General features: G+C 38.9%; 1 protein-coding gene across 11 annotated transcripts in view; it reads right to left on the bottom strand.

Moving 5' to 3' along the window:
- NAALADL2 (N-acetylated alpha-linked acidic dipeptidase like 2) overlaps nt 1-17,597 on the bottom strand; it is a 466,113-nt gene that overhangs the window by 275,562 nt on the left and 172,954 nt on the right. The window contains exon 1 of one of the 11 annotated variants that reach the window (XM_051781729.1): nt 13,176-15,771. The exons of the other annotated variants lie outside the window; for them this stretch is intronic. The gene's annotated coding sequence lies outside the window, so the exon portion shown is untranslated. Of the gene's footprint in view, nt 1-13,175; nt 15,772-17,597 lie in introns of those variants that run through there. 11 annotated transcript variants of the gene reach the window in all.

Raw genomic sequence — 17,597 nt, 5'->3', positions numbered from 1 at the left:
TTTTCAGTAATGACAAATTTCTTTAACCATTTTTGCACTGCAAGAAAACAGTATAAATCACATACCTAGAACTGCACCCTAAGAAATTAAGTATGTCCAGAGTTAGATGGCAGGATGACTGCTCAGAAAGAGAACTTTTTGGAGTCAACATGCATCCCCTGCAGTCACTTGTACCCACATACCCCCTCCTCACAGAGGAACCATCATCCTTCCTCCTCTGCTGCTTTAATCTCTCTTCATATTTACTGTGCTCTGAAGAATATTAATAAATATTCCATGTCGTATCCATAAAGCAAATAAAAATGATTAACTAACAGTCAGCACAAATGCCTCTAAAGGAGCATGAACTCCTCTTTCATGCAGGATCATCAAGTTCAATACCATGATAAAGGTTAAGTTTATTAAGCATTAAAGAGAACTGAGTTCTCATCACTCAACCCCTCTTCCTCCTTTTTTTTTTGAGAAAGTGCAATATAAGGAGGTGCACAGCTAAACAGTGACCTTTAGAAGTACTGTCTGTTCCTTTGGGAGGAAATGTGCTGTATTTGATTGTTAGCTTTTATAAGATTAATTAGTCTGGCATGCTAATTGATATTTTTTGGTAGATGAGAACAATCAAATAATTGGTTTCCCTTTAAAGGAATTCTGTAATGAATGCAATCCACAGATGAGTAACTGCACTGCTCTATTATAGCAATATACTTGTTTTATGTTTAAAAATGTATTTAAAAAAAAAAAGCATCCATTTGGGTAAGTTATCTGAAAGCATTATGTGACACAGCTTTTTCAGACAGCAAGTCCTTCATGGATTTAAATCACCAAAACACACACATAATAAAGGTCTGCTATTTAACGAGATGACAGATGTCATCACAGAAAGCCTTGGCATTAGTGAGCTATAGCACATCTCAGATCCTCATTATTGCCTGAGCACCGCTGCTGCTCTAACACAACTTCCACACAAACACAAAAGCACCGACTTTGTAAAAAGCCAGCAAAGTTAAAACTGCTTGTGCTGCTCAGCTTTTACTTGTACCAGTATCTCTGAATGCAGGCATAACAATCTTTCACAAGGCTGACCTTCAGAAATCACACATTAGTATGCAAGTTCATACCACACAGCAAACACTAATGAAGACATTTAGACAATGCAGTCAGAGCTCTGGCACATGACAGAGTTGTCACAGATTAATGTATTACCCACATGAACTGAGCCACAGTAACTCTCCAGTCACCTGGTCTGAGCTCATGAAATGCCAGGTAACCAAGTAAGGTGAGTTAGTGAAGCCCTCATTAACTTCAGGTTAAGCCAAGTCAAATAACTCTCCATTTGTGCAAACGTGGCCAGTCACTGTGTCCTGTGAAGCCCCAGGAACTGAACAGCTCTGGTTGTGCCATCATGTGTATAACCCGTCAGGGACACTGCTGTCACCTCAGGAATTGCTCCACATGTGCCCTAAAGTAAATAAGAGCTGAATCACAGTCACTACCTCCTTCCTACAGTACCAGAAGTGTCTTGCACAGACAATGGACAGTCCTTTGAGAGACTCCACCAAGACTTCTTTGTCTTATATCTAACTTACAGTGACACTCCAGCTCTCACCATGCCAGTCACAAAGCCATCACAATATTGGACCTCTTCAATTTTAACTCTTCATGGCAACACTTCAGCCTACCCAAAACACCCCAGAACAAGGTTAATAACTGAATACAAATTAGGTGTGAGAAGAATGATGCACTGCTGCAGCTGGATGATAAAGTTTCTAAAACCCCAGTAGATGGCATTTTTCTCAGCCAGTTAGCAATTCTGGTAACGACCCCAGGAGGCTCAGCCCACATGCACAGAGGCATGAAGGTGCTGAACTGGGACTGGGGAATTTAAACAAAAGTGAAAAACCTGCCTACCTCAGTCAATCTGGCCTAAATGGAAGCAGTTTATTGCTCACTAATTGGAAGAAGGACGAACCAACCATTCTGATGCCCCAGTCCTGACAGAAAGAAACGAGAGAAACATGTAAAGTACAAAGATTTAACTGTACATCAGGCAACATTTGGTCTTGCTGGTAGTAGGAAATACAAATCCAGTTTGATGGGCTTTGTCAGACACCACATGTCTCCTAGGAATGCTGCAGGAAAAGGTCACTCTAATTAGTGACTGGACTCTGTTGGGGTTCTTCTAATAGACCCAGTGGTAGAGGTTTGGGAAGGACAGCGTTGGAATCTGTGAGCCTACAGTTCCCATTTTGGTGGTGCACAATGAAGGAGGGTGTAACAGAATCTGAGTTCAGAGACTGAACTAATTAACTTGTTGTTTTTGGAAGCCAGAAACAGAATCAGAAAATAACTTTTTATTAAATGAGAGTGCCTTTCCTATCTAGTGAGTGTTTGATTCAATGGGCAAGGGTCTCTCAAAACACATCCCCCCCCCCCCCCCCCGGAAAACAAAACAACAAAACACTTCCTTTAACAGTACAATGAATAGAGAAGTATTTGTACAGCACACAAGAGCATCAACAGATGAGACAACTCCACAAATTATTCCTTTAGCCACAGTTTATGCAAATCAGTGGGAAAAGGACAAGGGGAAAAGGCAACCTGAGTTCAAGTCCAAATGATCCAAGTGCCCAGACCAGAATCCTGGCTGGAGAGCAAAATGACCATGCACAGTTTGAGCCTTTTTTGCCTTTTCTTTCAGGACACAGCTTCAAGACCACAGTTGCTCTGTCTTTCCTGCCTAAGCCTATAGAGCAGCTGGGAAGGACACTTCTTTTTTGGTGAAATTCTGTTCTAAGCAGGCTTTTGACTGCTGGGATCTCACCTCCTTGGCTTTGGGAAGCTAAATCTAGACAGTTTTGTTGATAGGGAATGGCAGAAAGCAAGCAACGTGACAGGAGGAGGAGGACATTTCCCAAAAGAGAAGCATGCTTGCATCAGGTACAAAGAAGAATGTATATTGATGACTTTTACACTAGACTTAAACTGACATTATTTCACATCCATTTTCATAACTGCAAATGAGGAGTAAAATTAATTTTACAGCAGCAGATTTTCTCCATGAATTCAACAGAACTAGATTAATGTTTCAGTTATGCTTAATCTAAATTTTTGTCTTCTAAACTGTAGGCAAATAGTTTCTAATCACTATTTCTGTACCATCTGATGTTAAAGGTTCATCAATTTTGTTTCCCACCAATATGATTAAACTCTTATTCAGGCAAGGAAACATTGTTAGTAAGGAAATCAATTTCTTTTAAAACTCTCTCATGGACTACCATTTAATAGCTTCTTCGACCAAAACAGGAATAATTCACTGGTTTTGGAGTTATTTTCTAGCTATATGCTGAGCTGTGAGATCATGATGTTTCCCCCCTCTAGGTCTTTCTGTCCCAGACTACCAACCTATAAAGACATAAATCTGAATTTCCCCCATACAACTCTTGAAAAACAAAGAGCTGTTAGGATCACAAACTGCCAAATACTGCTATTTTAACTTATTTAATGAAGGACAGAATGAACTTCTACATTATAAAATGAAACTCCAATTAATACCAAGAATAAAACACCCCACGCTATTATCAAAAAGTCATGAAACATCTGGGGTTAACAATAATTTGGCTGAAGAGTACTATATAGAACAGTAATAAAATGCCTTATTGCTGTTAATCATTTTCCATCTTTACAATGATACTACGCTCACACATTAATTAGAGGCATTAGATAAGCAAATTGTATCACCACACCCTGGAAAGCTGGCACACAAACAGCTGGAAGAGAAAAAAAAAAAAACATTAAATGGGTGAGATCCTTTCCCTGCCAGGTCTGCCAGCAGCGTGGTTTTACAACATAATACTGTCAGTCCTTTACCTTCAGCTGTACTTGTGAAATATATCCCCCCATAAGCAGTTCATGCATCCCAACTCGGGCTAATAGGTGAAAGACTTTTTCGGGTGAGGCAGGGGGAATTCAGGACTTCCTGACATTGCTCCCAGACAAACCAGTAAATAACCCGCCAGCAGCACAACAAGAGTGAGCTCTGCCATTTGGATTTAATTTGTTTGGTGCAAAGGTACAATAAACATACTGGAGGACAAAATTAGTCTATTACATTAATATCTACTTAATCTAGAGCAAAGGCACAATTTAATATCTACTTAATCTAGAGTAAAGGCACAATTTAACGAGACAACAAAGCTCAAGCACCACGACAGGTACTGAGGCACTACTATTGCACAGGATCTGCCAGAGAAACCCCATTTTGAAGGAAACAACAAACAAACAAACAAACCAAACAAAAAACCACAAAACAAACAAAAAACCCCCCACAAAACACCAAACCACCACAAGATTTCAACCCCAGCCATCAGCCCTGATTCTGGGGACTTTCCCCAAAAAGCCAAGCCTGGTTTGTGAAGCAGCAGAGGGGATGAGCTCTACCCTCTCTTACCACGACCCTGCTGCCTCCTGAACAGCCACCCCTTGGGGCTGAGCTGCTCCACTGCAGCTGGTTTCTCAGCTGGCCCTGATTTTTAGGCCTCTGGCTCTAGCAAGCCAAGTCCTGAGTGGGAAGGAGAGTGGAACCCGTCTCTCCAGCCAGTTCATTCAACAAGTGTTCCTTCTGCACCCCTGAACAGGTGAGGAGAAGGACTCCGTGCAACCCTGTGCTGTCCTGGAGGAGGACAGTCACCACTGAGCCTCACACAAACACTTGCACAGAAAAAGGCATTTATTCATGAAATGACACCCTGGCCTGCTTAGCAACAGCGTTCCTCCTCTTTGAAGCGTTAATAACATATTTTTATCTAATTTCAACACCATACCTATATGATAACATATTTAATTCCTTTACAAAAACAAAGTCAGCCTGCAGCGAGGATAACTTTGTAGCACAGGAGCAGACACAGGGTTTTGACAGCTGACTGGTCATAAACAAGGAAAGGTTTGAACAAAAGATAAAATACTTGTGTGTGCTACCATTTCTGTCAACAGTTTTAATGAAAAGTGAGGAATAGCAAAAAAGAGAGGATAAAATACCACAGCCTTGAAGCAAAAAAAGTCTGCAGACAACAGTGGCCTGGAAGGAAGCAAAAACTAACAGAGTATGTCACTAGGCATAATTAACAGCTGGGTAAAAACCAGCCAGATTTCAGAGGAAATCCTCCTTCTGTAGAGGTTTAAGGGTGACAATAAAGCTTAAACTGTCACAAGCATTTGATTAGTATGTTACAGATGGAATTTAAAACTGACAGGTTAATAATGAAGAACTCCCCAGGGTATCCAACTCCCATTAATGCCTCTCCTCCTTTACCTGCACCAATCAACCTACAGCCATACTTCCCAGCACCTGACAAAATACATCTGCTGATAAACAAACAGCTTTTCCTAGAAACAAATTAAATATTTATGCCATTCTATTACGGATGTAAACACTTCCACATAATTTTCTAGCCGTAGATCAGTACCTTCATTGCAAAACTTAATCGTGCACTGTTCCCTGAAAACTGCTTAAAAGTATGTTTTAGAAACTGTTCACAGAAGGTAATAAACCATACTTAAAGTCACAAACTTATAATCATTGTTCCAGCCATTTTAATACTGAAAAACAACTGTGTTCACAAGTCAAACAGCCTTTGCTAACACTACATATGCCCTTCCAGTACCTAATTAGCTGATAATACTCTGGGTGCCTGTAATGCACAATTCAAATGCCTTGCTTACCAATGTGTTTAGCATTCTGCAAATAAGTCTTTGTACCAATTAAATCCCTTGTTATTATGAAAATGCTTTCATACTGTTGTAATAACACAGGATAACACAGTCAATGCTACTCCAATCACGAGGCTATTCTTTGAATAATTGTGGGATTTATGAGTAATCATTGCTAAGGATACACTAGTATTCAGTACAGAGTACACAAAATCTAATAATACCTTTCAAATAAATTTGATTAATGTTACAGTATCCTTCAAGTGAGGCATGTACATAAAAAATCTTCCCGAGCCACTGAGAAGCAGTATTTTACAGTGCAGTAATTTACTGTAGCAATTCCACAGTAATTTACAAGCACAGTAATTTAAAAGTGTATGCAGACAACAAAAGTCTGTTTTTATTTTCAATATCTGAAATTATTGCTAAATACCAGGTTTGATCCAAGACAAAATTATTAGTCCCATTTTCTCTAGAACAAACAAATTAGGAGAGACTATTCGCTCACAGAAAACTTTTGGGGCAAACTCAGGAATGAGTCCAGATTCCCCACCAGATAAACCAGCAAGACAAGAATGGGCAGTATCTCCAAAGAAACTATAGTTTAGTCCAGTCCTAAACTTTTCTGCTGAAATCACGTATAGTAGGAGAAATACTTCACTCATCATAAAAATAACCAAATACATTACTTACGTTGCATGAAAACTCATTAATTTAGGCATTTATCTTACAGTTACCTGAATAAAAAAATATGGAGCTGCAGAGCAAGGGGCTCCTATTCTCAAAAAGATTAACACTAAAATTTAGAACTAGCAGTAACTCTAAGAAAATCTGTAATACTTCTAATAAGTAACTCAACATAAACAGCTACAAAGTACAACTAAAGAACAAAATTAAAAGCCCAGCAACTACTAAAAATCTTCAACGCAGTATAGGAATAGAAACATTTTAGAGAGTTATTTCATTAGTAACTTACATATATGGAGACATTTAAAATGATTTTCACACAGGGGACTAGCCAAACCTCCAGAAGTCAGTGTGGTAGGGGAGAAACACAGAGGCAGACTAGATCACTTCTTCCAGGGTGAATTAGCCCCAAAATTCCTTCACCTGTGACTCATAAAATGCCCCACCTACCCAAATCCTTCCAGCCTTCTACTATTCACTCCTGGGAACAGCTGAGACAAGTGTCAAACAGATCCACATGTGTGGATTCTCCCCTCCCCAGCAAGCACACAAGGACTGGCAAAGCTTTCCAACGTGGGACACAAGTTATGCTTCACAAGGGCAGGCAGAATTAACATCCACTTGGATACACAAGGGAAAAACAAAGGACCAAGTACTGAAATCAGTACCTTGAAGAGACAGACACACTCCCCATCTTGCAGATCAGCTCTCTGTGGGCCTTTCTGACACATCATATGTCTGGAGCATTACCTCAGTGATACCTGCAGGGGCCATGCTTGTATTCTCATCATCTTGGAAATTTTCAGGTCCCCTGCGTTGATCTAAGAATACAATATCCATAACTGCTTGGAAAAAGATATTTTTTAAACTGCACATCAGTGATGTTCAGCTATAATACAAAAGGAAAATGTGAGAATGTTTGCTAAACTGCAGAATATCACTTGGCCAGAAAATGGACACAGACAACTTCAAGCTTATTAGAAAAAGTTATTTGTAAAATTATTCTCTAAGATATCAATATTTATACGTTACATGCAAAATATAATAAATACATGCAGAGAAAGGAAGTGAAAAATCACAACAAGCTGCTACAGATAAACAAATCTGTTTATTTTTTCCTTCAGAAGACATTGGTTACTCAGGCGAAACACTATTAGCAAATCGTGCCAAAAACAGAAGACTAAATATTCCAGAGATTAATAATAGCTAAACTCTTGCTTCTGGTCTCCTGCCCAGTGAATGCTTTTATAAAGGAACAACAATATTACTATGCCAACCATCACTACATAGCATTGGACTCCACCTCTTCCTTTTTTAAAAAGCAAATTACCCACACACCAAAAAAGAAATATTTACTGGTTTTATTATGTCTTAGTCAGATGGACAAAGCTCACCAAAAAGGCATTAGTATCACCAAGTCAAGCCAGGCAATTCCACATTAACAACAGCATTCAGCAGCATCCTACAGAAATTTATTACAGGCTAGAAAAAGGAATCTTGGCACACAGATATAGCACTAGACAAATAAACAGCAAGATAAGAACAGATGTGAAAAGCTCTTCAGAAAGATAGCTGCTCTCAACAAGTCTTTAATAGAAAAAACCCTGAATTTTATTTAGTGCACCCAAAACACATCACTAAATACACTGTACATAAACTGACACTGTGCCTCAGGGGCAGCAGGTTACTGCTAAATAACAAGATTTCTACACAGAGCAAGGGCCTCAAATTACACATTAAGTATCAGATCACAGATCTAACTTCATTCAAACTGGGTTCTTAGCATGGGAAAAAATCTTCACTTTCCCTAGAATGCTGAAATTTTGATTTTTGAATGCTGAAGCTTTGTTTTCTGAATTTGATCAGAAGCTTTCCAAAAATTTTCTCACCACACACTCTATAAGCAATTTGTGGCAATCGACCGGTTCGTTGTAGAATTCTTACAAAATTAGAGCATATTATACGGGGTTTTTTTTCCAAACATGTAAAATTGGTTAAAAAGGTGTTTACCTAAATTATACAAGTACTTTGCATGGAAGGAATTGGTTTTAGCAAAGCAAATATCTTAAAACATTAGATTCCAATCCCTTTCATTACATCCAGGTATCCAGGGAATCACATAAGGTTTTCTTTCTGTTGTTTTATTACACAGGCTCTTTAATATGTGAGGGAAACAAGTACAATTTCATTAAATTACTGAAGAGAAAAGCAGAAGCACCAAATTTGTACAGTTAAAAGGCTCACATTAATAATTTATGACAGCCAGTCTAATCTTTAATGGTAAAATAAGTAAAGAAGATTGTATGTCTGAACTTTTTACTGTTGTTCCATTAATCTACTTGCTTACATACATATAAAGTGTTCTGTCAACATGTGCCACATCCCCAGGCAGGTGACTGTGGAGCAGCTCTACCTTTGCATCCACAGAAAGAGTTCCACAGTGTTTGAAAGTGACCATTTTCAATTAAAACAATCCTCAATAGCCATTTTTATCAAGCATACGCCTCTTGGCATCATCACCAGCACCTCTACCTGTCCACACCTTTACCTTCTCATCCTGAAGTTAAAAGATAAACAACCTTTCTCTGCTTTCCAAGCTGTCACTCTGAAAGCCACCCATGGGCAAAATCACAGCTACAGCAGGAAGTCGTTAAATAAATTAAGTGCATGCCTCAACCCATCATTCGAATTAATGTATATAAAACATGTGCCACAAATAATACCATGAACTGTACTAACAACTTTATCTTAATTTACATTTACTTGTCTAGTATTAAAATTACTTTTTTTTAATGCAGCACCTGGTAGTAATCATTAATATTACATTTAATTTGTCTATGCAGTACAGCATCATCCAGAAACACAGGCTACAGCAGCAATATGCCAAACACAGCATCTTGAAAAATTTCAACCTAATTTAACTATACAGATTTTTTTGGATACCATGTAGACCTCTATTAGGTACCCACATGCAATTCATTTCAACCAACAGGTTCACAGAAGAGCAACTTATTAGATGCAGGTAAAATCACAATCACAAAGAGTAACTCAGACTCTAAGAACACAGAAAATTCTGCTTTGGGTTTCAATTGGTTTTGCTTTTATCAATGTAGTTGATAACAATTAAGCCTCAAAACCTGCATGCCTAAATGACATACTGCAATTTATTTTGATTACAGAGTTTGTTTTGCCATGTGTAACTCGCCAGTCAAAAGCCAAACTAGAAAATCACAAATGTCTCCTTGGTAACCGAGTCCAGCTTGAGATCCAAAACAAGTCTTTCTCCCCTCCCACTCCCCCGGGCAGCTGAAGGGGCTCCAGTTCCCAGCAGCCAACAGTTTCCTCTGGAGACAGGTACCTGTGTCCCTGTGTGTGGATGGGACAGCCAGACCTTCCCAGATGGGGTTATCAGACACTTCTTACAGTCAGACCCGTAAAGCTGCACCAATGGATTTTGTCTTTGTTCCACTGCCCCAATTCCAATGGGTTTTGGCACAACCCATGCCCCAGCCACTCCAAGGGTTGTACAAAGGACAATTCCCACTCTCTCGCTTTTTTCTGGATATGTCTGGTGTTAGATGTTTGTGCTGCTGTGCAATGAGTGATAGCTGATGAATATCTCCCTAAGTGCACGATGTGAAACTGGATGGAAGGAACCTGTTATTGATGGCACAATACATTACAATGGAATTTTATATAGATCTTATGGATTTCTTCCCCCTTCACCTACGAGCATTATTTCAGAGAGAGTTTTAAGCAAGAGTCAACCTGACTTTTGTTTTAATCTCTCAACTATGACAATATAATTAAGCTGTGAATGATATATCAAAGTGCCATACACAAAGACGAATTGACAGGAGTAATTTTTACTACTCAAAAGCCTCTGGTTTCATATATCATAATATCCTGTAAAGCAATCCACTGACATCTGCTTGACTGTAAAAGCAATAGCTAGGTACAAACCTCAATTCATCCTTCAAACAGGCATATCTGCTCCTGCTTATTACTACCACTGTGTGCACCACTTCAGTTGGAACCTGCACCATTCATTATTTCATTTCTTTATTAACTGCTTAGTACAAATCAGAGGGCAGGACTTGCCATACTCCTGCATGGCACTGTTTCATATGAATGCTCTGACAGATGTTTTGCTTCTTTTGAAGGTACTGAAGAACAGAACTTGGCATAGTGGTGGACTTGGCAGTGCTGGGTTAATGGCTGGACTCAATGATCACTGAGGTCTTTCCAACTTAAAAGATTCTATATCTGGTTAGGATTCAAACAGGTCTTCTAATTTTTTTTATTTTATTTTTTTTTTAATTAAAGGGAAAAAAAAAAGGAAGATTTGTATTCAAGCTCTCATTGTTTCTCACTTTATTTCTCATTTTGAAGCTTTTTAGAGCTGGAGAGGATCTTAGTTTTGCACCTACAAGAATGAGAACCTCATTTTCAGCTAGGATCCTCAGGTACTGCTGTAATGCAATTATTATTATTATCATCACCATCACTATCAGCCCAATCAATCTCAGTATGTGCTTCTAATGAGTTTGTGTCTTAGGGCGTTTAATGTTCAGGCTATTTTTTGTTGGTTTTTGTTGTTAAATAACCCTTCTTTGCAGCAAATAAATTGAAAGCTTGATCCAAAAAAATTAGTATTTAGAGAGCAATTATGAAAAATCTGATTAGAGTAAAACATTATCAAGAAGAGAAGATTAATCTAACCCGTTTGGGGGGTGATTTGTATTTGCTGGGTTAAGAGATATGACTTGGCCAAGAGGCAATTTTCTTCTGCCTTTGCTTCTTCTGTAGAAGAATAAAATAATTTCTTTGAAATAAATAAATTATAAAGAAAATATTAAATACTCTCCCACAGAGACCACGTGTGGAAGGAATGCTTGCTATTTAAATGGCTGTTTTGGCAAAACAGAAATTCAGGAAATTTGTTTTCTGCACATTCCTGAGAGATTCATTACACCAAATCTCCCTGCCTTCCTCCAAGAACATGAGGGACGATTCTTTCTTGGCCATCAGGTGCCAGAGAACTTCCAACTTGGAAAAAAAAACCAACCAAACATAATTTGTTCTTGTCTGATAAAATACTCTGCTACAGAAGTCCCAATTGTGAATAATGACCATTCAACCATATGAATCAGCCCTTAGAGTGTGACTGGATTTGCAGTGATAGACCCATTTTCAGCTGCATGTTTGCAAGTTTTGTATCAGAGCCACCATTTCCAAGGCAAGCATATAAAGAAAAGTGAAGGTGAAAACTTTTTCATTATCTTAGAAGACAGCCTATTACCCATATCACTTTCTCAGATATCCATCCATCCACACCTAATGAGTCCTATGATTTAGTCAGAACATATTCATAAAGATGATTCATAGCTGTTATGCAGCCACTTGATGTTAATAGCAAAGCTGATGTCTTAAATCACAGCTGTTTCCCTATGATAGCCAAGGGGCAAGGCAATACTCTGGAAAACACAGGAAAGAATTTATCAGAGCAGCTTTACAAAAGCAACATTTATGGGAAAAATGTAAAGCAAAACATGAGGGTCGAAAGTACTACAACCAAATCACTAAACAGTACAGATGCTGTATAACCAAGAAGTTAGTAGTTATTGGTCCTCCCTGTGTATATGCTAATATTGCCAAAAATTTACTATATCTAGGTTTAAAACTCCTATATTTAATTTCAATTTTATCTATAATCTGGTTTTGATGTCCCATAAAGATGCCTAATAACCTATATATCCTTAATAACAAAAGGCAAGTAACGTGTCATTCTTTCCCATATTAGTAAGTATTTAAACACAAGTGAGAAGAGTAAATTTTAACCAAAAACAAGTGTTTTTGGTTAAAGAGATTTGCTGATTTTCAATCATATTGACTAAAGAACAGGCCATGCAGTATGTTAAGGGTGCTACTACTAAGCCAGAAATACCAGATGACTCAGTGTCTTCAGGAAAACTACTTATATCCTTCAATTTTAGCTGGTTATTAAAATCCTCTGGATCACAGAGCATACAGGTTGTTACAGGGCTGAATCGTCTCTATGTACGTCCCACTCAGATGCAATTTGACCCAGAAACACTTAATCTATGTAGGTTGCAGACTCGAGTTTTAAAGAATATTGCAGCTTTACAGCCAGGGAGGCAGGAACTCAAGTAAATTTGGCATAACCCAAAAGATAATAATTAGGCACAAGATACCCATCAGCTCTTGGAAGTCTCTTAGCAGATCCACAGATACAGAGATGTTGCAGCATCGAGCTCTGGTTAGAAACAGGTACATTTTTAACTGGAACCAACAATCCCCACTGTTTCACTTGCTTTCAGCAGGACTCCAGTTGCCTTACCCATCACTATTAAATACATCTAAATGAATCCAGCAGGATTTCTGAGAAAGCAGTGAATGGGCTGTGATTTTGCAAAGCGCTCGCCTGATTCCTGCCTCCATTCTTCTGGTCAGTAATTTTAACAATAGGAATACCAAACTCAAGCTCCCATTACCAACCAAATTATTTTTTTTTTAACAAGGAATAAAATGACTGCCAAACTAGGGAAAAAAAAAAGTACGGAGACAAGAACATAATGTGCATACACCCAAGCACAGTGGAATAATTGCATACATTAAGTAGGTCAACTACAGGTATAGATTTCTTTTAAGATGATCCAAAAAGGTATGAGACATTGCATGTGAAGGCACGCTCCAAAAGAATTCCCAACTGCAAACAGGTTTGTCTTACTCAAATCAAGGGAGGCAAAACTGAAACCACCTACCCTAAGGAGCTTCCACTGGAAAGCAGGTCTTATTTCCCAACTTGCTCGCTGGAAAGCTGCTGTGGAATAACCAGAGTGACAGCCGAGCACATGTCACACAACTACTTCTTCGTGATATTTTTGTCAGGTGATTTGTAACCAGGAGCCTGGATTGGATAGGAAATTATCTTCTTTACAACTGCTGCCTGGTGTTTTGCATTAGAAGAAGTTGCCATTCGAAACAGAGGAATAAAGCAATTGGTGCCTTCCTGGTAGCAAGCTCAGAAGTTTTCTATTAATATTTAGATTTGTAATGTGATTTTCAATGCAAAGCTAAGCCTGTGTATCCAAAACAAAAAGGTGAAAGGAGGTCAAGAACTACCCTGTTAAAAACAAGCCTCCCATTTCAGGGGGAAGGGGAGTTACTTCTAAAAGGAAAAAAATCTCTCAGAAAGAAATTGCTGACGGCTCTTGGGCACCAGTGGATCAGTTTGGTTAGTGGGTTTTGGTGGAGACATAAGAAAAGACATGCACACACATGCAGATTTCCTCCAGCTGCTAAATGCACATGGAGATTTTTAATTTATAGATGTTTTCAGCTATCAGGAGTCTTTTAACCTTGTGAAACTCTTGTAATTTTCTTCCTAATTTTTAAGAAATGACTTTGAAAGAGAGATGTTGGAATTGGAATCGACAAGCCTCAAGCAGGCCAGCAGGAGAGCCTTTCATTTCTGAAGTGCTGAAACATTAAGTTTATAATGAGAAAGTCATGCTAATCCTAAAGAAACCTGAAGTTTTCCCCTCAACTACACACACAGCTCAAAAAGAAGGTGCACACAAGTTTAACACAAACCCTGGAAATCTGCATTTCCCAGTCAGAGGAGCACTCACAGACCCTCTGACCACATGCCCAAACTCCAGGGAGGGGTCAGCTCAAGTGGGACATTTTGTTACAAGCGAGCATTAATCTGCCCTGGGAACCCCAAGAGTGGGAGAACACAGACTCCTGAAGGCGTCTGGCCTCGGGGAAGGAATGAAAAACTCAGAGTTCGGGAAAACCTCTCACCTCTCCACTCCATCAGGCACCACGTCCTCTCTGAAGCAAAGCCAGACAGAGACAGATGCAGCAGTCACCTCTTCAGCAGAAGGGATATTCCCTCCCCCCTACCTGTGGGAAGCAGCCAGGAGACATCGCTGTGCACGGGGATTTCTTGTCTAAAGCTCCTGCATGGAAAGCTCACAGACAAACTGCTGCCACCACTCTGGGGTGGGAGTCTCCTGACGCATGAAATCCCGCATGTGTTGGCAATCCTGGCCCGGAGCCTCCAGGGGAATGAAGAACATGATCTTCCTGATAAGAATACGTATTAAATAAAAATGCACAACTTCCCACGGCTGGGAAGTTCTCTACTCCCTCCTCCACCCAAACCCCCAAATCTATGGATATTAAGGAACTGTAAACATGGTTAGAGATCACTGCACATGTTCCTCTCCCTGGTGAACAGCACCTTTATCAGCACGAGAGGAAGAAAAGATTGAAACAAAACAAAACAAACCACTGAAGAACAACCTGTCGATGTAAATTAGTGGAGTTTTGGGATGATCCAGGAAAGTTCCTGAAGTTTCTTCCTCCTCTTTATAATGTCATGCTTCTAATTTACTTCATTTATATTAATAAACACTGGATTACACAACTATTAATCTAGTTGAGAACTGCACTAAAGCTCACTAAATTTGCCTCTACTTATTATGATTAATGGTCCAAAACGATCAGCTTCCCAAATTAACAACCTAGAGCAACTGGTATAGGATAAAGGATATTTTTCTTAGTAAACAGGTTCTTCAGTCTTTTTAGTTAATGAAATCTTGAGCAGTGCATTCAGTAGTATTACATTCCAATTCAGCATGACTACCTATTTACATGGATTTGCATTGATTATGCTGCCACTAAGTATTTATTTGAGATTTATTATTTTTCAATTGCACTAAAACTTTGTCTCATACTTATTTAAATACAGCAGAAACAGATCTTAAAGAGCAGAGTGCCTTGGCCTTATTCTTCTCACTCTATCCAGAGCTTGTACTATGTCTTTTTTTTTATTACTACGCTTACTATTCACCAATACCAATTTTCAAAGGACAAGTTCTCCATTTAATACCTAAGCTTTGCAAAACAGTGTCCTAACACATCAAAGATTTATTAACAAACAAGAAAAAAATATAACCACAAAAATACTATAGGAATTACTGTTATTATGTGTTCCTCCATTACTTCTGTGATTACTACTCCAAAGTCTGTTATTTGACAGATTTTTAAAGAATATTACAGGAAGCTGATCATGATGCTAAGTTAATTATACCATTTACAAGAGACTATAAGGAGAGTCTTATCAAACCCACAAAGAAAGTATCAAATATTTTCAGTCCTAATACCCTTAGATTTGGTTTCCTACATTGGCAGTTCTACCCAACAATCACTGAAGACAGTGAGCCAAAGTCAACTCACAAATATGGTTGGAGAAAAGTAGCTGAAAATAAGAAAATAATGGTAAGGTCATCCTTTACCATCCTCAAACTAAAAAAGTTTCTCCCGTCACAACACAAGGCATCTAGTAAGGACCACGCCTACTACACTGATTTAGAAAGAAGACAATATGCCCCCCAAGCAGCAAGACACACTGATATGGGCTAAGAGAAAGCCCTTCAATAACACTCGAATGGCAGTTTCCTTTGCCATCTAAGACACATTGAAACTTCAGCATCTTCTCTCCTAAACAAGGATTGATTATTTTCTCAGCGTATTTTCACCAGCAGTCTTTTTTCCTCCAACATCTCTCATCAGTAAGGCTTTTATTTACTTTTCTTCCTTGAACTAAAAACATGAACAGCCTTGCATGGAAAATTAAGCCCTGCAGAACATAATGAGAAACTTTCCCACAGCTGCAGGGAGCCTAAGGGATTGTTCATTAGGAATTATACTTCAAACTATGTTGATATGGTCAATGCCATAGGGATTAAATATGTGTCCCAAGAGTGGCAAAGACCACTGATGTTTCTGGTTCGTCCATGAAAACCCATTCCTAGGACTGCTGGAATATTATTCATCAATGGGCTTCTATGGCAAATATACAAATGGCCAAGGCTTTTATTTCTTTTGCTCTTGTCTTCTGGCATTATAATGTGCAGTATTGTTGTGGTGGTTGGTCTTCTACTGCAGCTCTCATATTTCTTTGGGGTATTTTTTGTGGGCTATGACATGTGGAGAAACATGTAGTACTTCCTCAGCAGATCCTCCTGGACCAGGCATTGACTACACCCCTCCATACCATTTTCCCAAGGGAGATGCCACATATTTCATAGTCCCTGCAGGTCCTGTTTCCCTATTTGTAGCAAGTTTATATTAATTCAGAGGACCTTTTCTCTGACACAGGATTGAGAAGAAAATATAGAAGTCCTACTTTCAAATAGGTATTGAAAAGCTAACAGAACCCTCAACACTGCTGGTGAAGAACTTGCTCCCACTTGAAGATTCCTCTTATAAATTTCAAATTACATGCCCAGTTTAAACAAGTTTGTGTTCGGTACTTCTGTCATCATCCGAGTTATTAACATTCATTCTTTAATACACGTGAGTAACCAAGACAGCAAAGATTAAAAGGGAAAGTCAATACTAAAACAACTGGTTTGGCAGCTGCATGGAAGAAATAGGAGTGGTTCAACCACTAAATTCTCACATATGAGTCTGGGAATGCCCTGCAGAAGACTACTTAGGACACACTACTGGCTGGTGTGTGGGAAACCTAAGCACAAGGCTGTTTCAACATGAGAGGTACAACTGAATGCTCTTCAAAGCAATTGTGAAAGCCATGCAAAACCCACTCAGTTCTATTTGGAAGGTTATTGGGAAATGGCAAATTACTCAGAGCTGCGTGGTTTTCCTTCTGCTGTCATTGCTCAAAATGCCAGAGCCTGTAACTAACCTGAAAAACCTCAAAAATACTTTTGATACTTGGAAAAACTTACCAAATGCACCCCAGATATTGTCACACTGTGATCACCACTCTGTGAGATGAAATGTGAAGATGAAAAGTGAACAAAAATTCCTTTAAGTGAAGGAATTGCACCATATCCATAACCAGAAGTTATAATGCAATTGAAAGTGATGTGATACTGTGTTTTGCAGGTTCCTGAGCTGCAGAGGGGAGAGGGAGCATGGAGGACATTGCTGCTAATGCTGGAAAGCATCTAATATATAATGCTGTAATTAAGCCTCATGTAACTGACCTAAATATTTAACTCTCTTTTCTTATTTTGACTGTTCCATTCTACAGAACATGATTCTAACATCTTTTCTGTGGGGAGAGAGGTAAAAAGAAAATTGCCAGTTTTACTCAGAGGTGATTGGGCTTACTTTCCTCTTTCTGAAACTATGCTTTCCTTCCC

This window comes from Manacus candei, unplaced genomic scaffold (assembly GCF_025592945.1).
Source record: "Manacus candei isolate 608988 ecotype Guabito, Panama unplaced genomic scaffold, ASM2559294v1 h1tg000015l, whole genome shotgun sequence".
NCBI lineage: Eukaryota > Metazoa > Chordata > Aves > Passeriformes > Pipridae > Manacus > Manacus candei.
The sequence above is the reverse complement of the archived record's forward strand: the minus strand, read 5'-3'. Positions and strand labels throughout refer to the sequence as shown.